The following is a 16,227-nucleotide window of genomic DNA, read 5'->3' on the forward strand; positions in this document are numbered from 1 at the left end:
CGCCTGCTTGCAGCTAGGGTGTCTATTTAATTATCATTTCATTTATAGCAAGCTGCATGGTCATCGACGGTAACTGTTCTTTCGGGAACAACTACCGTCATATATAGTTAATAATATGGGTTCCCGGCCTTTGACCTTCTTGTGCGAACGCACACGCTATGCCCGAACTCGTACGGGACTTGGTAGATTAATCTGCCACGAGTAATGAGTATGATGGGCAAACATCTATTAGGCGCACTACGAATGTAGTGTTGTGGACATGTTGGGAATGTGGATCTCACGGGGAGCGTGCAAGGGATAAGTCCCTGCAGACGCTCTATCCTCTGTGCCCGCGGTGGCTCAGATGGATAGAGCGTCTGCCATGTAAGCAGGAGATCCCGGGTTCGAGTCCCGGTCGGGGCACACATTTTCAGCATGTCCCCAATGAAGTGCATCAACGCCTGCTTGCAGCTAGGGTGTCTATTTAATTATCATTTCATTTATAGCAAGCTGCATGGTCATCGACGGTAACTGTTCTTTCGGGAACAACTACCGTCATATATAGTTAATAATATGGGTTCCCAGCCTTTGACCTTCTTGTGCGAACGCACACGCTATGCCCGAACTCGTACGGGACTTGGTAGATTAATCTGCCACGAGTAATGAGTATGATGGGCAAACATCTATTAGGCGCACTACGAATGTAGTGTTGTGGACATGTTGGGAATGTGGATCTCACGGGGAGCGTGCAAGGGATAAGTCCCTGCAGACGCTCTATCCTCTGTGCCCGCGGTGGCTCAGATGGATAGAGCGTCTGCCATGTAAGCAGGAGATCCCGGGTTCGAGTCCCGGTCGGGGCACACATTTTCAGCATGTCCCCAATGAAGTGCATCAACGCCTGCTTGCAGCTAGGGTGTCTATTTAATTATCATTTCATTTATAGCAAGCTGCATGGTCATCGACGGTAACTGTTCTTTCGGGAACAACTACCGTCATATATAGTTAATAATATGGGTTCCCGGCCTTTGACCTTCTTGTGCGAACGCACACGCTATGCCCGAACTCGTACGGGACTTGGTAGATTAATCTGCCACGAGTAATGAGTATGATGGGCAAACATCTATTAGGCGCACTACGAATGTAGTGTTGTGGACATGTTGGGAATGTGGATCTCATGGGGAGCGTGCAAGGGATAAGTCCCTGCAGACGCTCTATCCTCTGTGCCCGCGGTGGCTCAGATGGATAGAGCGTCTGCCATGTAAGCAGGAGATCCCGGGTTCGAGTCCCGGTCGGGGCACACATTTTCAGCATGTCCCCAATGAAGTGCATCAACGCCTGCTTGCAGCTAGGGTGTCTATTTAATTATCATTTCATTTATAGCAAGCTGCATGGTCATCGACGGTAACTGTTCTTTCGGGAACAACTACCGTCATATATAGTTAATAATATGGGTTCCCGGCCTTTGACCTTCTTGTGCGAACGCACACGCTATGCCCGAACTCGTACGGGACTTGGTAGATTAATCTGCCACGAGTAATGAGTATGATGGGCAAACATCTATTAGGCGCACTACGAATGTAGTGTTGTGGACATGTTGGGAATGTGGATCTCACGGGGAGCGTGCAAGGGATAAGTCCCTGCAGACGCTCTATCCTCTGTGCCCGCGGTGGCTCAGATGGATAGAGCGTCTGCCATGTAAGCAGGAGATCCCGGGTTCGAGTCCCGGTCGGGGCACACATTTTCAGCATGTCCCCAATGAAGTGCATCAACGCCTGCTTGCAGCTAGGGTGTCTATTTAATTATCATTTCATTTATAGCAAGCTGCATGGTCATCGACGGTAACTGTTCTTTCGGGAACAACTACCGTCATATATAGTTAATAATATGGGTTCCCGGCCTTTGACCTTCTTGTGCGAACGCACACGCTATGCCCGAACTCGTACGGGACTTGGTAGATTAATCTGCCACGAGTAATGAGTATGATGGGCAAACATCTATTAGGCGCACTACGAATGTAGTGTTGTGGACATGTTGGGAATGTGGATCTCACAGGGAGCGTGCAAGGGATAAGTCCCTGCAGACGCTCTATCCTCTGTGCCCGCGGTGGCTCAGATGGATAGAGCGTCTGCCATGTAAGCAGGAGATCCCGGGTTCGAGTCCCGGTCGGGGCACACATTTTCAGCATGTCCCCAATGAAGTGCATCAACGCCTGCTTGCAGCTAGGGTGTCTATTTAATTATCATTTCATTTATAGCAAGCTGCATGGTCATCGACGGTAACTGTTCTTTCGGGAACAACTACCGTCATATATAGTTAATAATATGGGTTCCCGGCCTTTGACCTTCTTGTGCGAACGCACACGCTATGCCCGAACTCGTACGGGACTTGGTAGATTAATCTGCCACGAGTAATGAGTATGATGGGCAAACATCTATTAGGCGCACTACGAATGTAGTGTTGTGGACATGTTGGGAATGTGGATCTCACGGGGAGCGTGCAAGGGATAAGTCCCTGCAGACGCTCTATCCTCTGTGCCCGCGGTGGCTCAGATGGATAGAGCGTCTGCCATGTAAGCAGGAGATCCCGGGTTCGAGTCCCGGTCGGGGCACACATTTTCAGCATGTCCCCAATGAAGTGCATCAACGCCTGCTTGCAGCTAGGGTGTCTATTTAATTATCATTTCATTTATAGCAAGCTGCATGGTCATCGACGGTAACTGTTCTTTCGGGAACAACTACCGTCATATATAGTTAATAATATGGGTTCCCGGCCTTTGACCTTCTTGTGCGAACGCACACGCTATGCCCGAACTCGTACGGGACTTGGTAGATTAATCTGCCACGAGTAATGAGTATGATGGGCAAACATCTATTAGGCGCACTACGAATGTAGTGTTGTGGACATGTTGGGAATGTGGATCTCACGGGGAGCGTGCAAGGGATAAGTCCCTGCAGACGCTCTATCCTCTGTGCCCGCGGTGGCTCAGATGGATAGAGCGTCTGCCATGTAAGCAGGAGATCCTGGGTTCGAGTCCCGGTCGGGGCACACATTTTCAGCATGTCCCCAATGAAGTGCATCAACGCCTGCTTGCAGCTAGGGTGTCTATTTAATTATCATTTCATTTATAGCAAGCTGCATGGTCATCGACGGTAACTGTTCTTTCGGGAACAACTACCGTCATATATAGTTAATAATATGGGTTCCCGGCCTTTGACCTTCTTGTGCGAACGCACACGCTATGCCCGAACTCGTACGGGACTTGGTAGATTAATCTGCCACGAGTAATGAGTATGATGGGCAAACATCTATTAGGCGCACTACGAATGTAGTGTTGTGGACATGTTGGGAATGTGGATCTCACGGGGAGCGTGCAAGGGATAAGTCCCTGCAGACGCTCTATCCTCTGTGCCCGCGGTGGCTCAGATGGATAGAGCGTCTGCCATGTAAGCAGGAGATCCCGGGTTCGAGTCCCGGTCGGGGCACACATTTTCAGCATGTCCCCAATGAAGTGCATCAACGCCTGCTTGCAGCTAGGGTGTCTATTTAATTATCATTTCATTTATAGCAAGCTGCATGGTCATCGACGGTAACTGTTCTTTCGGGAACAACTACCGTCATATATAGTTAATAATATGGGTTCCCGGCCTTTGACCTTCTTGTGCGAACGCACACGCTATGCCCGAACTCGTACGGGACTTGGTAGATTAATCTGCCACGAGTAATGAGTATGATGGGCAAACATCTATTAGGCGCACTACGAATGTAGTGTTGTGGACATGTTGGGAATGTGGATCTCACGGGGGGCGTGCAAGGGATAAGTCCCTGCAGACGCTCTATCCTCTGTGCCCGCGGTGGCTCAGATGGATAGAGCGTCTGCCATGTAAGCAGGAGATCCCGGGTTCGAGTCCCGGTCGGGGCACACATTTTCAGCATGTCCCCAATGAAGTGCATCAACGCCTGCTTGCAGCTAGGGTGTCTATTTAATTATCATTTCATTTATAGCAAGCTGCATGGTCATCGACGGTAACTGTTCTTTCGGGAACAACTACCGTCATATATAGTTAATAATATGGGTTCCCGGCCTTTGACCTTCTTGTGCGAACGCACACGCTATGCCCGAACTCGTACGGGACTTGGTAGATTAATCTGCCACGAGTAATGAGTATGATGGGCAAACATCTATTAGGCGCACTACGAATGTAGTGTTGTGGACATGTTGGGAATGTGGATCTCACGGGGAGCGTGCAAGGGATAAGTCCCTGCAGACGCTCTATCCTCTGTGCCCGCGGTGGCTCAGATGGATAGAGCGTCTGCCATGTAAGCAGGAGATCCCGGGTTCGAGTCCCGGTCGGGGCACACATTTTCAGCATGTCCCCAATGAAGTGCATCAACGCCTGCTTGCAGCTAGGGTGTCTATTTAATTATCATTTCATTTATAGCAAGCTGCATGGTCATCGACGGTAACTGTTCTTTCGGGAACAACTACCGTCATATATAGTTAATAATATGGGTTCCCGGCCTTTGACCTTCTTGTGCGAACGCACACGCTATGCCCGAACTCGTACGGGACTTGGTAGATTAATCTGCCACGAGTAATGAGTATGATGGGCAAACATCTATTAGGCGCACTACGAATGTAGTGTTGTGGACATGTTGGGAATGTGGATCTCACGGGGAGCGTGCAAGGGATAAGTCCCTGCAGACGCTCTATCCTCTGTGCCCGCGGTGGCTCAGATGGATAGAGCGTCTGCCATGTAAGCAGGAGATCCCGGGTTCGAGTCCCGGTCGGGGCACACATTTTCAGCATGTCCCCAATGAAGTGCATCAACGCCTGCTTGCAGCTAGGGTGTCTATTTAATTATCATTTCATTTATAGCAAGCTGCATGGTCATCGACGGTAACTGTTCTTTCGGGAACAACTACCGTCATATATAGTTAATAATATGGGTTCCCGGCCTTTGACCTTCTTGTGCGAACGCACACGCTATGCCCGAACTCGTACGGGACTTGGTAGATTAATCTGCCACGAGTAATGAGTATGATGGGCAAACATCTATTAGGCGCACTACGAATGTAGTGTTGTGGATATGTTGGGAATGTGGATCTCACGGGGAGCGTGCAAGGGATAAGTCCCTGCAGACGCTCTATCCTCTGTGCCCGCGGTGGCTCAGATGGATAGAGCGTCTGCCATGTAAGCAGGAGATCCCGGGTTCGAGTCCCGGTCGGGGCACACATTTTCAGCATGTCCCCAATGAAGTGCATCAACGCCTGCTTGCAGCTAGGGTGTCTATTTAATTATCATTTCATTTATAGCAAGCTGCATGGTCATCGACGGTAACTGTTCTTTCGGGAACAACTACCGTCATATATAGTTAATAATATGGGTTCCCGGCCTTTGACCTTCTTGTGCGAACGCACACGCTATGCCCGAACTCGTACGGGACTTGGTAGATTAATCTGCCACGAGTAATGAGTATGATGGGCAAACATCTATTAGGCGCACTACGAATGTAGTGTTGTGGACATGTTGGGAATGTGGATCTCACGGGGAGCGTGCAAGGGATAAGTCCCTGCAGACGCTCTATCCTCTGTGCCCGCGGTGGCTCAGATGGATAGAGCGTCTGCCATGTAAGCAGGAGATCCCGGGTTCGAGTCCCGGTCGGGGCACACATTTTCAGCATGTCCCCAATGAAGTGCATCAACGCCTGCTTGCAGCTAGGGTGTCTATTTAATTATCATTTCATTTATAGCAAGCTGCATGGTCATCGACGGTAACTGTTCTTTCGGGAACAACTACCGTCATATATAGTTAATAATATGGGTTCCCGGCCTTTGACCTTCTTGTGCGAACGCACACGCTATGCCCGAACTCGTACGGGACTTGGTAGATTAATCTGCCACGAGTAATGAGTATGATGGGCAAACATCTATTAGGCGCACTACGAATGTAGTGTTGTGGACATGTTGGGAATGTGGATCTCACGGGGAGCGTGCAAGGGATAAGTCCCTGCAGACGCTCTATCCTCTGTGCCCGCGGTGGCTCAGATGGATAGAGCGTCTGCCATGTAAGCAGGAGATCCCGGGTTCGAGTCCCGGTCGGGGCACACATTTTCAGCATGTCCCCAATGAAGTGCATCAACGCCTGCTTGCAGCTAGGGTGTCTATTTAATTATCATTTCATTTATAGCAAGCTGCATGGTCATCGACGGTAACTGTTCTTTCGGGAACAACTACCGTCATATATAGTTAATAATATGGGTTCCCGGCCTTTGACCTTCTTGTGCGAACGCACACGCTATGCCCGAACTCGTACGGGACTTGGTAGATTAATCTGCCACGAGTAATGAGTATGATGGGCAAACATCTATTAGGCGCACTACGAATGTAGTGTTGTGGACATGTTGGGAATGTGGATCTCACGGGGAGCGTGCAAGGGATAAGTCCCTGCAGACGCTCTATCCTCTGTGCCCGCGGTGGCTCAGATGGATAGAGCGTCTGCCATGTAAGCAGGAGATCCCGGGTTCGAGTCCCGGTCGGGGCACACATTTTCAGCATGTCCCCAATGAAGTGCATCAACGCCTGCTTGCAGCTAGGGTGTCTATTTAATTATCATTTCATTTATAGCAAGCTGCATGGTCATCGACGGTAACTGTTCTTTCGGGAACAACTACCGTCATATATAGTTAATAATATGGGTTCCCGGCCTTTGACCTTCTTGTGCGAACGCACACGCTATGCCCGAACTCGTACGGGACTTGGTAGATTAATCTGCCACGAGTAATGAGTATGATGGGCAAACATCTATTAGGCGCACTACGAATGTAGTGTTGTGGATATGTTGGGAATGTGGATCTCACGGGGAGCGTGCAAGGGATAAGTCCCTGCAGACGCTCTATCCTCTGTGCCCGCGGTGGCTCAGATGGATAGAGCGTCTGCCATGTAAGCAGGAGATCCCGGGTTCGAGTCCCGGTCGGGGCACACATTTTCAGCATGTCCCCAATGAAGTGCATCAACGCCTGCTTGCAGCTAGGGTGTCTATTTAATTATCATTTCATTTATAGCAAGCTGCATGGTCATCGACGGTAACTGTTCTTTCGGGAACAACTACCGTCATATATAGTTAATAATATGGGTTCCCGGCCTTTGACCTTCTTGTGCGAACGCACACGCTATGCCCGAACTCGTACGGGACTTGGTAGATTAATCTGCCACGAGTAATGAGTATGATGGGCAAACATCTATTAGGCGCACTACGAATGTAGTGTTGTGGACATGTTGGGAATGTGGATCTCACGGGGAGCGTGCAAGGGATAAGTCCCTGCAGACGCTCTATCCTCTGTGCCCGCGGTGGCTCAGATGGATAGAGCGTCTGCCATGTAAGCAGGAGATCCCGGGTTCGAGTCCCGGTCGGGGCACACATTTTCAGCATGTCCCCAATGAAGTGCATCAACGCCTGCTTGCAGCTAGGGTGTCTATTTAATTATCATTTCTTTTAAAGTTTTTCAGAAGAAAGAAGCATTGTCCTAACTTCAGTGTTTCTTTCCTGAGATTTTACGCCACCAATCTGTGAGTAGCTCACTACAGTGTGAAAACAGTCACCTGCAGTCTAAATTGGATAGTTGCTTTTCCACTAAATTATGAAGGGATTGGCACCCCTTCAGAATATCTTACATGGCTTAGACCCACAATTCTATATACCAGGGCTATCCACAAAGTACATTACGTTTTGGAATTAAAAATAAATAAAGTATCGGAAATTTTTTTTATTATATACAGATGAAAGCCACACTTAAATACTACTTTTCTACATAGTTGCCATTTAAATTAAGGCACTTATCGTAGCGATGGACGAGCTTGGAAATTCCTTCGTTGTAAAATTTGGCCGCCTGCGCCTTCAACCACGTGGTTACCTCTTCTTGAAGCTGTGCGTCGTCATCAAAACGCTGCTTACCCAACCACTTCTTCATTGCTGGGAATAAGTGGAAGTTGCTCGGTGCCAGGTCGGGACTGTATGGCGGATGAGGAAACAATTCCCACTTAAAAGATTCGAGAACTTCACGAGTGGCATTTGCCGTGTGGGCCCGGGCGTTGTCGTGAATCAGCAAGATCTTTGAGCCCAACTTTCCCCTGCGCTTGTTTTGTATTGCTCTTCTGAGGTTGTGCAGAGTTTGGCAATACCTTTGAGAGTTTATTGTAGTGCCTCTTTCCAGGAAATCCACAAAAATCACACCTTTTCTGTCCCAAAAGACAGTCGCCATCACCTTCCTTCCGACATTGTCTGCATGCATTTCTTGGGTTTTTGGGGGGAATTTGTGTGCCCCCACTGCATGGACTGCAATTTTGTCTCGCAGTTCACACGCTTAACCCATGTTTTGTCACCAGTAATGATGCGATTGAGTAATGAGTCGCCATCTTTCTCGTAAGCATCCAAAACCATTAATGCTGCAGCCATTCGCGATTTTTGTGAATCTCTGTCAAGATTTTCGGTATCCATCTTGCACAAAACTTGTGGTAACCAAGCTTTTTGGTAATGATTCCATGCAACAACAAACTTCGTGAAATTTGTGGAAAACTCATAGAGAGTTCCGTTATTGTGAAATTACAGTTTTCATGGACCGCGGCATCGACTTTTTCGACAAGTTCGGCAGTCACTATGCTGGGTCTTCCACTTCGCTCTTCGTCGTGAACGTTAGTTCGGCCATTTCTAAATTTTATGACCCATTGACGCACTCCACCTTCAGTGATTATGTTGTCCCCATATACTTCACAAAGCTGCCGACAGATTTCTATCGGTGTACAGTTTTTTGCAGTCAGAAACCTTATTACAGCACGCACTTCACACTTCGCGGCATTTTCAATTACCGCTGACATTTCAAACTGTCACAGTAACTCAACAGAGTACAGCACGAACCTCTCACTATCACCGCAGGATGCCGACTGAGCGGCGGAATGCCATGACACCAAGATGGCCGCGCTAGCCCCGCCCCTAACGGACAAAAACGAAAACGTAATGTACTTTGTGGATAGCCCTCGTACACATGGTCTTTTGCCATGTTGATTTTACAGAGTTCAGTTTCATTTCACGCTTGAAAAAGCAATTGGAGCTATAAACACAGACATAATACATGTATCTATGGCCTTAAGAGCTGTTAGCTTAGTCTGAGGTGTAACACAGTGCATTTCAGTGTTTGTTTCCCCTGTGCTTGAGGTATTAGTCCCTTCATATTTCTCAACAATTTGCTGGTTTACCCACCAACAATTAATTTTCGCCAGTTTATTCTGGAAACTATTTCCAGGCTGTGGCTAAGCCATGTTTCTGCATTATTCTTTCTTCCAAGACTGCTAGTCTGGCAAATTTCACAGGAGAACTTCTGTAAAGTTTGGAAGGTAAGAGTTCAGGTACTTGTGGAAGTAAAGCTGTGAGGATAGGTCATCAGTCATTCTTGGGTAGCTCAGTTGGTAAAGCACTTGCCTGTGAAAGGCAAAGAGCCTAGATTTGAGTCCTGGTCTGGCAAACAATTTTAATCTACCAGGAAGTTTAGTAATAAAGCACTCTTAACTTTTAACTTAGAATGAAGGTAATGTTTTATTTGGTGATATTAGATTCCCCTATATTGTTTGTGCAATAAATCACACCAAAACAGTGCAGTTTGAAGACATCTTTAATGTGGTGCATCAATTAAATGGCGTATTTTTCTAGTATGCAAGTATAAATGCAAAAATCACCAAATACAGCACTTTAGCTTGACAAACACACAAATCAACATCTTGCCCACTTGGTATGCTTCTATCAGCCAATCACAAGACAGGACACGTAATGTTAAATGAATGTGTTTCTGGCTGTAAAACAGAACAATGAGAATACTCATTTCAATATTATTTTTACTATTTTATGGAAGAAGTCTGTGGTGACAGTATCTCAGACCATAGATATGTTAGACCATACGCTCCCCTATCTCTGTCACGTTTAGGTTACAAACCAACATTTAAGTCATGTGAGGGAGGCAAACAGCTGAGTTTCTGTCTTTGAGCAATACACAAAGTGGAGCCGCCAGTAAAAGGTTTTCTCATTTGTATATGAAATCAAGCATTGATTTTAACAGTCAAAAGACTTGTTGTGTTAGCATTACACAGGTAATAGTACAGTTACACTAATTTATCCAAAATATTCATTATTAAAGCAATGGTTCTCATTTTTACACCTGGCTAGCTGAAAGAGAACAAAATAATTTGAAGCAATGTTTTGACATTTCTTCTTTTTACAAACTAAAGAATTTCAGTTCTTCAGCAAATTTCTCATTCTGTTGCACTTTGAGTCATTTAGTTTGCTGCGTGACGGGGGTAGAAGATGGAATATTAGTATGGTAGGAAGAATTTATAGTCTTATCAAAATTACTAGATGGCTGAGATTTGATGGGCTACAGGTGGTTTCTTCCAATCAAAGTGCTCAACTTTACATACAACTGTTTGTCGCTGCCAAACTGCCACAACAATTAGTCAGTTCACCTTGTCTGGGTTTCTTTCCTGTTGTGTTTTGACCCCGAATCCTGGATATAGTCCCTTAATTTCGTATTTCATCACAAACAATAGCCATAAAACGAAACACAAATGCACAACAATGGTAACAATGTATGTGTGTTTCATCACACAGCACAAGCTGTGATAGATCCTTCTGCACAAGACGCAATCCTGCATCACATATACAGTTGTTATAATCACACAGATCAACTTACATTACAAAATTTTTGCATGACATTATGTGTAGTCAAATTTTTGAAGACTGCAAATCATTACTGCTACTGGAATATAAGCCTTATATGTAACAACCTGAAGCAGGGTCATGGCGTAGTGTAGAGGTTAGCGCAATAGATTGTCCTGTAGGTGGTTGGTTGGTTGGTTTGGGGGATCAAAGGGACCAGACTGCTACAGTCATCGGTCCCTCCTGTAGGTGGTCACTGACTTGAAACCTGTTAAGGTCAGTGAATTTTTTTTAACTGCTAAACCTATCAAAAACTTTCATTATTATTTTTATACAATTGATTGATTTAAATGTAATTTCTTTTTAATTTCTAATACTTCACCACATCATTTTCCTTATCGTATTGACGTCTTTATCTGCCCTTTTTTTTTCTCTTCCTATCATTCCTTTTTTCATTTGGAACCTATAATCTAAAACCAAATGAGAAACAGGAGTGCTCATCAGCAGTGGCAGTTCATGTAGCCGTAAGGATAGTTTTAGGTAGCCAACAAATGATAGAGAGAAATTAAAGTCTATTTTTTAGGGCTGAAACTGAAATTTTTCTGTGCTGACATTTCTCATAGAGATTAGCTTTAATCACTGTGAACAAAACGATCGTAAGTTTAGTTCTTCCGCAGATTGTTGACTGCTGTTTTCTAGGATACATTGCACATCACAAGCTTGTTGTTACACTAGGAAGGGCTACAATATATGTCATCTGGCACAGTTCGGACTTAAAATCAGCTGTCGATAGAGGATCTCTCATTTCCGTCATACCTCATGGTGGCCTTTTCCAACACTGCTCCACATTACACATTTAACAGCATTTGCGAAGTGACCCACTGTGTTTCTGTGTCACTTATAAATGAGTGGTAACTTGCAGGAGATGTGGCAACACTATAGTGGCAAATGACAGATGTCAACCATCAATGAATTTTAATCAGACTGTAGTTTTATGACAATTTCTCAAAAATTCATGTGACATTTTCATGATTTTATAAGAAATGGCATCCACTTCTATCCATAATGTCTGTTTTTTACACAAAATAAGTATTTATGTTTTATGACATTTGCCTGCTTACTTACGTCAACATAAGAGGCACAATATATTAGGGAATACTGATTAAGTGGAATATTTTGTAGTGAATTAGATATTAACAAACCGCTGTCTCAAAATCTTCATCATTCATCAAGTTTTAGATCTGAAGACCAACATACAGCCTAACTTAGAGTAAATGTGTTCACAGATTTTTGTTGTATTCTTAAAAGAACTTGATGTATGAAACTAAATATTGCTTTCATGTATACCTGGCTGAAACCAAATAATGCACAAGATTTCACAACTGTAATAAAGAAAAATTATTGAAAATACTAAAATTAAGATTAACGCAACTGGAACAGTACTCCATACATTGTTTGCAAATAGATGCTGCCAATAGTCAGTTGATTGAGATGTTAGTTTCAATAAAATAATGTGCATGGTCTGCATCATCTATGGTCTAGTGACAGCCTTAATCTGTTGGTCAGGGCCTAGACTGTGTTGAAAGGTGCATCATTTGCTTTACATATTTGCAAAAGCAAATTACCATAGTTGAGGTTTTTCATATTCATACTTGTGTGCTATAAAATAGCTAGTTTAACCGACATACCGCATTAAAGAGCTCTCATAAATGCACAATTTTTTCTACAACAGGTGTGTAAAAGTGCTGGGAAATGTCACGTCAGAGACTAAAACTGTTAATGAAATGTATTTCATTTGATGTCACATCTAAAGCCATAGTTCTCTTCATGGGAATCAGCTGTTATCTTAAGATCATACATAATTCTCAGAGCTCGGACAGAATTTTAAATCCAATTTCAGCATCCAATAACCATCAGGAACCTGGATTAGTAAATGGTTGCCTCTGATTTACAACATTCGTAGACAGGAACAAGAAGATCCCGAATTTGACGAAATTTTGTAAAAAGCACAAATTTTGTGTTATGTCATGAAAGATCGCAAATTTCACATTAGTTTTATTTTATCATTTATGGGAAATTTCCTACCCTAAAAATAACACATGGAGGAACCACCTTAAGGTCACATTCTCCGTACCTCACAAAGTATGATCCTAGGCTCAACAAAATTGGTTTTTGGTTCTATGTTATTAATAATACTGATAGATGTCAGCAGTCAACAACTATATTGGACTCCATGTCAAGAGACAACTTGCCCCTTTCTCTTCAGACTTAGAACGTACAGTTTCTTCATACATAATTTTACTATCTACTTCTTTGCTTTTATTCTACCTCTTTATATCTCTTGGTCTTAAACAGTCTTTGTAATGATCTGTGTAGCTTTTATGCTATTCCATTGTTAAATTTAGTTTTATGGATCGGTGGAGCCTCTCTCATTTTGCATACTGAAGTTCACTATGTCCCTCATTTTCCAAAACCTGTTAACTTTTACCATTCTTCTATCTCTCAGACACCGATAAAAGGTTTCCACTGTACTTCTAGTCTATTCGATATCCAAATGACATTTACATTTGTGAATTTAAATAATAATCACACAAACAGACCATAATGTTTGGAAGGTATACTGACACATAACTTGCATCTGAGCATGTAAAATATTTGTGGCCTATATAAGTAACACGACTGCAAGTGAGTAGCTTTCTTTTCTCCTACTGTGCATGGTTCTTGCTTACACTGAACAATTACATAATACATTCATTTCAGGTGAACTGACACTATCCTTGATTATTAATTTCTTAGCAGCATTAATATGATCTTCAGTTTAACTACCCTGTCACTTTGGTTTGGTTTTGTTTTGCTCTAGGGCGCAAAACTCAAATGGGGTCATATGCGCCCAAGTCAAAACTATAGAACATGAAGATAGAGAGGAATTTAAAAAATGACTGTGTGTCAGTCTCAGTTGACATAAGAGAAGACAGCTGAAAGAAGCACTTGAAGAAAGGGCTAAAAAAGACACCATACAGAAACAGAGGTCCAAAACTAAAAATTAAATGATCTTTGCCATATTGCTTTGGCGGATTAAAAGTAAAATGCGGTCGACAGCCCGCATTTGCTTAAATGGCTGACAACTCAGATGGCAAACCCAAACGGGAACATAAACGGTTAAAAAATGGGCATTCCATCAGGAAGTGGCATACAGTTAAAACTTGGGTGCAATGTGTATAAAGTGGTGGGGTAGCACCACTTAGCAACTGATGATGGCTAAAAAGGCAGTGCCCAATATGCAGCCTAGTTGAAATGACCTCCCTGTGGTGGGAGGGCCAAGAGGAGGTCAGCCAAGCCACTGGAAGGGGCTTAATAAGCCAGAGCTTATTCAAGTGAAGAGAGGACCTTTGAGACACCACTTCCTGACAGACGGCAACACAGAGATCATTGGAAGGAATATAGGAACTAGCAGGCTGAGGTACAAGGACTGCAGCCTTGGCAGCAGTGTCAGCAGCCTCTTTCCTTACAGACCAACATGACTAGGAACCCACAGAAACATCACACTGGCTCTACCAAGAGAGAGCAATCGATAGTTTTTCTGAACCTGCTGCACTAAGGGATGGGCAGTGTACAGCGCACGTAGACTTTGAAGGGCGCTGAGCGAGTCTGAACAGAGGACACAATTGTAAAGTCTGTGTCACCAGATGTACTCCATGGCCTGATACAGGGCAAAGAGCTCGGCTGTAAATACTGAGCAGTGAGCCAGAAGCCGATATCAAAAGACACGGGTGCCAGTGACGAAGGCACACCCAACCCCAAGGTCAGCCTGAGAGCCATCAGTGTATACAAAGGTATTATTGCGAAGTTCCATGTGAAGGTCATGAAACTGAAGGCGATAGAACGAGACTGAAGTAGTGTCCTTAGAAAGTGAAAGAAGGCCAAGGTTAACATGGGCCGCTTCACGAAGCCGAGGTGGTGAAGGGTCACATCCACCAAGAAAGTTGCAGGTAGTATGAAGTTAAGCCACCGTAGCAAGTGCTGAAAGCGGACTCCAGGAGGTAACAGAGAAGAGGGAGGTGCCCCATACTAGCGATCAAAGGAATCATCAAAGAAGGAGCCACAGGATCGGTGGCCACTCATGGCAGAGAGAGAGAATCCATACCTGCCGAGGAGAAAGTCACGGCGGTAGGGCAGTGGTAGTTCAGCAGCTTCAGCATACAGACTCTCAACCGGGCTAGTGTAAAAGACGCCAGTGGCCAAACGGATGCCACCATGGTGGATAATGTTGAGAAGGTGGAAGAGGGATGGACGCGCACATGCATAAACAAAGCACCCATAGTTGAGTTTCAAACGAAAAAGGGACCGGTAGAAATGGAGGAGGTGGTTTGATCAGCATCCCAGGAAGTATCACTGAGGACATGTAGGACACTGAGGAACCACATACAGCGGGCTGTCAGGTAAGACACATGGGAGGACCAAGAGTGTTTCCTATGGAGCATGAGCCCCAAGTATTTTGTAGTTTCAATGAATGGAAGTGCAACAGGCCCAAGACGTAAAGATGGTGGGAGCAACCAATTGCATTGCCAGAAATTCATACAGACGGTTTTGTCAGTGGAAATGCGAAAGCCATTGTCGATGCTCCAGGAGTAAAGATGATCAAGACATCTCTGATGATGCCGTTCAGTGAGACAGGTCCATGGAGAACTGCAATAGATGGCAAAATTGTCAACAAAAAGGTAGCAGGAGATGTCCAGTGGGAGACAGGCCATTATAGGGCTAATGGCGATAGCAAAGAGGACAACGATCAGGATGGAACCCTGAGGCACACTGTTTTCCTTGATAAAGGTGTCCGAGAAGGCAGAATCCACACACACCTTGAAAACTTGGTCTTTTGAAAATTCCTGAAGGAAACAGAGCAGGCGGCCATACAAGCCCCACGTGTAGAGTATGGAGAATACCAGTTATCCAGCAGTTGTCATAGGCCTTCTCCAAATTGAAAAACATGGCCACAATCTGGGATTTCCGCAAAACACCATTCATGAAATGGGTGGACAAAGTAATGAGATGGTCAACTGCAGAATGCTGCGCTTTAAATCTGCACTGTGCATTCGTCAGTAAATTGTGAGACTCGAGCCACCATACCAGCTGGGCATGAATCATATGTTTCATCGCCTTGCAAATACAGCTGGTGAGAGAGATGGGGTGGGAGCTAGAAGGAAGGTTTCGGTCCTTACCAGGCTTAGGTATGGGTATGATGGTGGCTTCACGCCAAAGTCTGGGAAATGTGTGGTCTGCCCAGATGTGGTTGTACATGTTAAGCAGAAAGTGCTTGCCTGAAAGAGAAAGGTGCTTCAACATCTGAATGTGGACATCATCTGGCCCTGGGGCAGAGGATCGGGATGAACTGAGAGCACAATCAAGCTCCCTAATAGTAAACAAGGCATTACAGCACTCACGATTTGGAGAAGAGAAGGTTATCGCCCAAGCCTCCTCTGCTCGTTTCCGATGGAGGAAGGCAGGGTGATATGGGAAGAGCTTGAAATGTCTGCAAAATGGTGACCCAAGGT

The 16,227-nt window shown here is 44.9% G+C and overlaps 1 protein-coding gene and 16 non-coding genes across 17 annotated transcripts in view; 16 read left to right on the plus strand and 1 right to left on the minus strand.

Annotated features, from left to right (window-relative positions):
- LOC126259167 (MMS19 nucleotide excision repair protein homolog) overlaps positions 1 to 16,227 on the minus strand; it is a 269,613-nt gene that overhangs the window by 159,559 nt on the left and 93,827 nt on the right. The window lies entirely within an intron of this gene.
- On the plus strand, positions 328 to 402 carry Trnat-ugu (transfer RNA threonine (anticodon UGU)). The gene has a single exon. It is a non-coding gene; the product is annotated as a tRNA-Thr (tRNA).
- Trnat-ugu (transfer RNA threonine (anticodon UGU)) lies at positions 765 to 839 on the plus strand. Its single transcript has one exon. It is a non-coding gene; the product is annotated as a tRNA-Thr (tRNA).
- Trnat-ugu (transfer RNA threonine (anticodon UGU)) lies at positions 1,202 to 1,276 on the plus strand. Its single transcript has one exon. It is a non-coding gene; the product is annotated as a tRNA-Thr (tRNA).
- Trnat-ugu (transfer RNA threonine (anticodon UGU)) lies at positions 1,639 to 1,713 on the plus strand. Its single transcript has one exon. It is a non-coding gene; the product is annotated as a tRNA-Thr (tRNA).
- Trnat-ugu (transfer RNA threonine (anticodon UGU)) lies at positions 2,076 to 2,150 on the plus strand. The gene has a single exon. It is a non-coding gene; the product is annotated as a tRNA-Thr (tRNA).
- Trnat-ugu (transfer RNA threonine (anticodon UGU)) lies at positions 2,513 to 2,587 on the plus strand. Its single transcript has one exon. It is a non-coding gene; the product is annotated as a tRNA-Thr (tRNA).
- Positions 3,387 to 3,461, plus strand: Trnat-ugu (transfer RNA threonine (anticodon UGU)). Its single transcript has one exon. It is a non-coding gene; the product is annotated as a tRNA-Thr (tRNA).
- On the plus strand, positions 3,824 to 3,898 carry Trnat-ugu (transfer RNA threonine (anticodon UGU)). The gene has a single exon. It is a non-coding gene; the product is annotated as a tRNA-Thr (tRNA).
- On the plus strand, positions 4,261 to 4,335 carry Trnat-ugu (transfer RNA threonine (anticodon UGU)). The gene has a single exon. It is a non-coding gene; the product is annotated as a tRNA-Thr (tRNA).
- Trnat-ugu (transfer RNA threonine (anticodon UGU)) lies at positions 4,698 to 4,772 on the plus strand. The gene has a single exon. It is a non-coding gene; the product is annotated as a tRNA-Thr (tRNA).
- On the plus strand, positions 5,135 to 5,209 carry Trnat-ugu (transfer RNA threonine (anticodon UGU)). The gene has a single exon. It is a non-coding gene; the product is annotated as a tRNA-Thr (tRNA).
- Trnat-ugu (transfer RNA threonine (anticodon UGU)) lies at positions 5,572 to 5,646 on the plus strand. Its single transcript has one exon. It is a non-coding gene; the product is annotated as a tRNA-Thr (tRNA).
- On the plus strand, positions 6,009 to 6,083 carry Trnat-ugu (transfer RNA threonine (anticodon UGU)). The gene has a single exon. It is a non-coding gene; the product is annotated as a tRNA-Thr (tRNA).
- Trnat-ugu (transfer RNA threonine (anticodon UGU)) lies at positions 6,446 to 6,520 on the plus strand. Its single transcript has one exon. It is a non-coding gene; the product is annotated as a tRNA-Thr (tRNA).
- Positions 6,883 to 6,957, plus strand: Trnat-ugu (transfer RNA threonine (anticodon UGU)). The gene has a single exon. It is a non-coding gene; the product is annotated as a tRNA-Thr (tRNA).
- Positions 7,320 to 7,394, plus strand: Trnat-ugu (transfer RNA threonine (anticodon UGU)). The gene has a single exon. It is a non-coding gene; the product is annotated as a tRNA-Thr (tRNA).

This window comes from Schistocerca nitens, chromosome 1 (assembly GCF_023898315.1).
Source record: "Schistocerca nitens isolate TAMUIC-IGC-003100 chromosome 1, iqSchNite1.1, whole genome shotgun sequence".
NCBI classification, from domain to species: Eukaryota; Metazoa; Arthropoda; class Insecta; order Orthoptera; family Acrididae; genus Schistocerca; species Schistocerca nitens.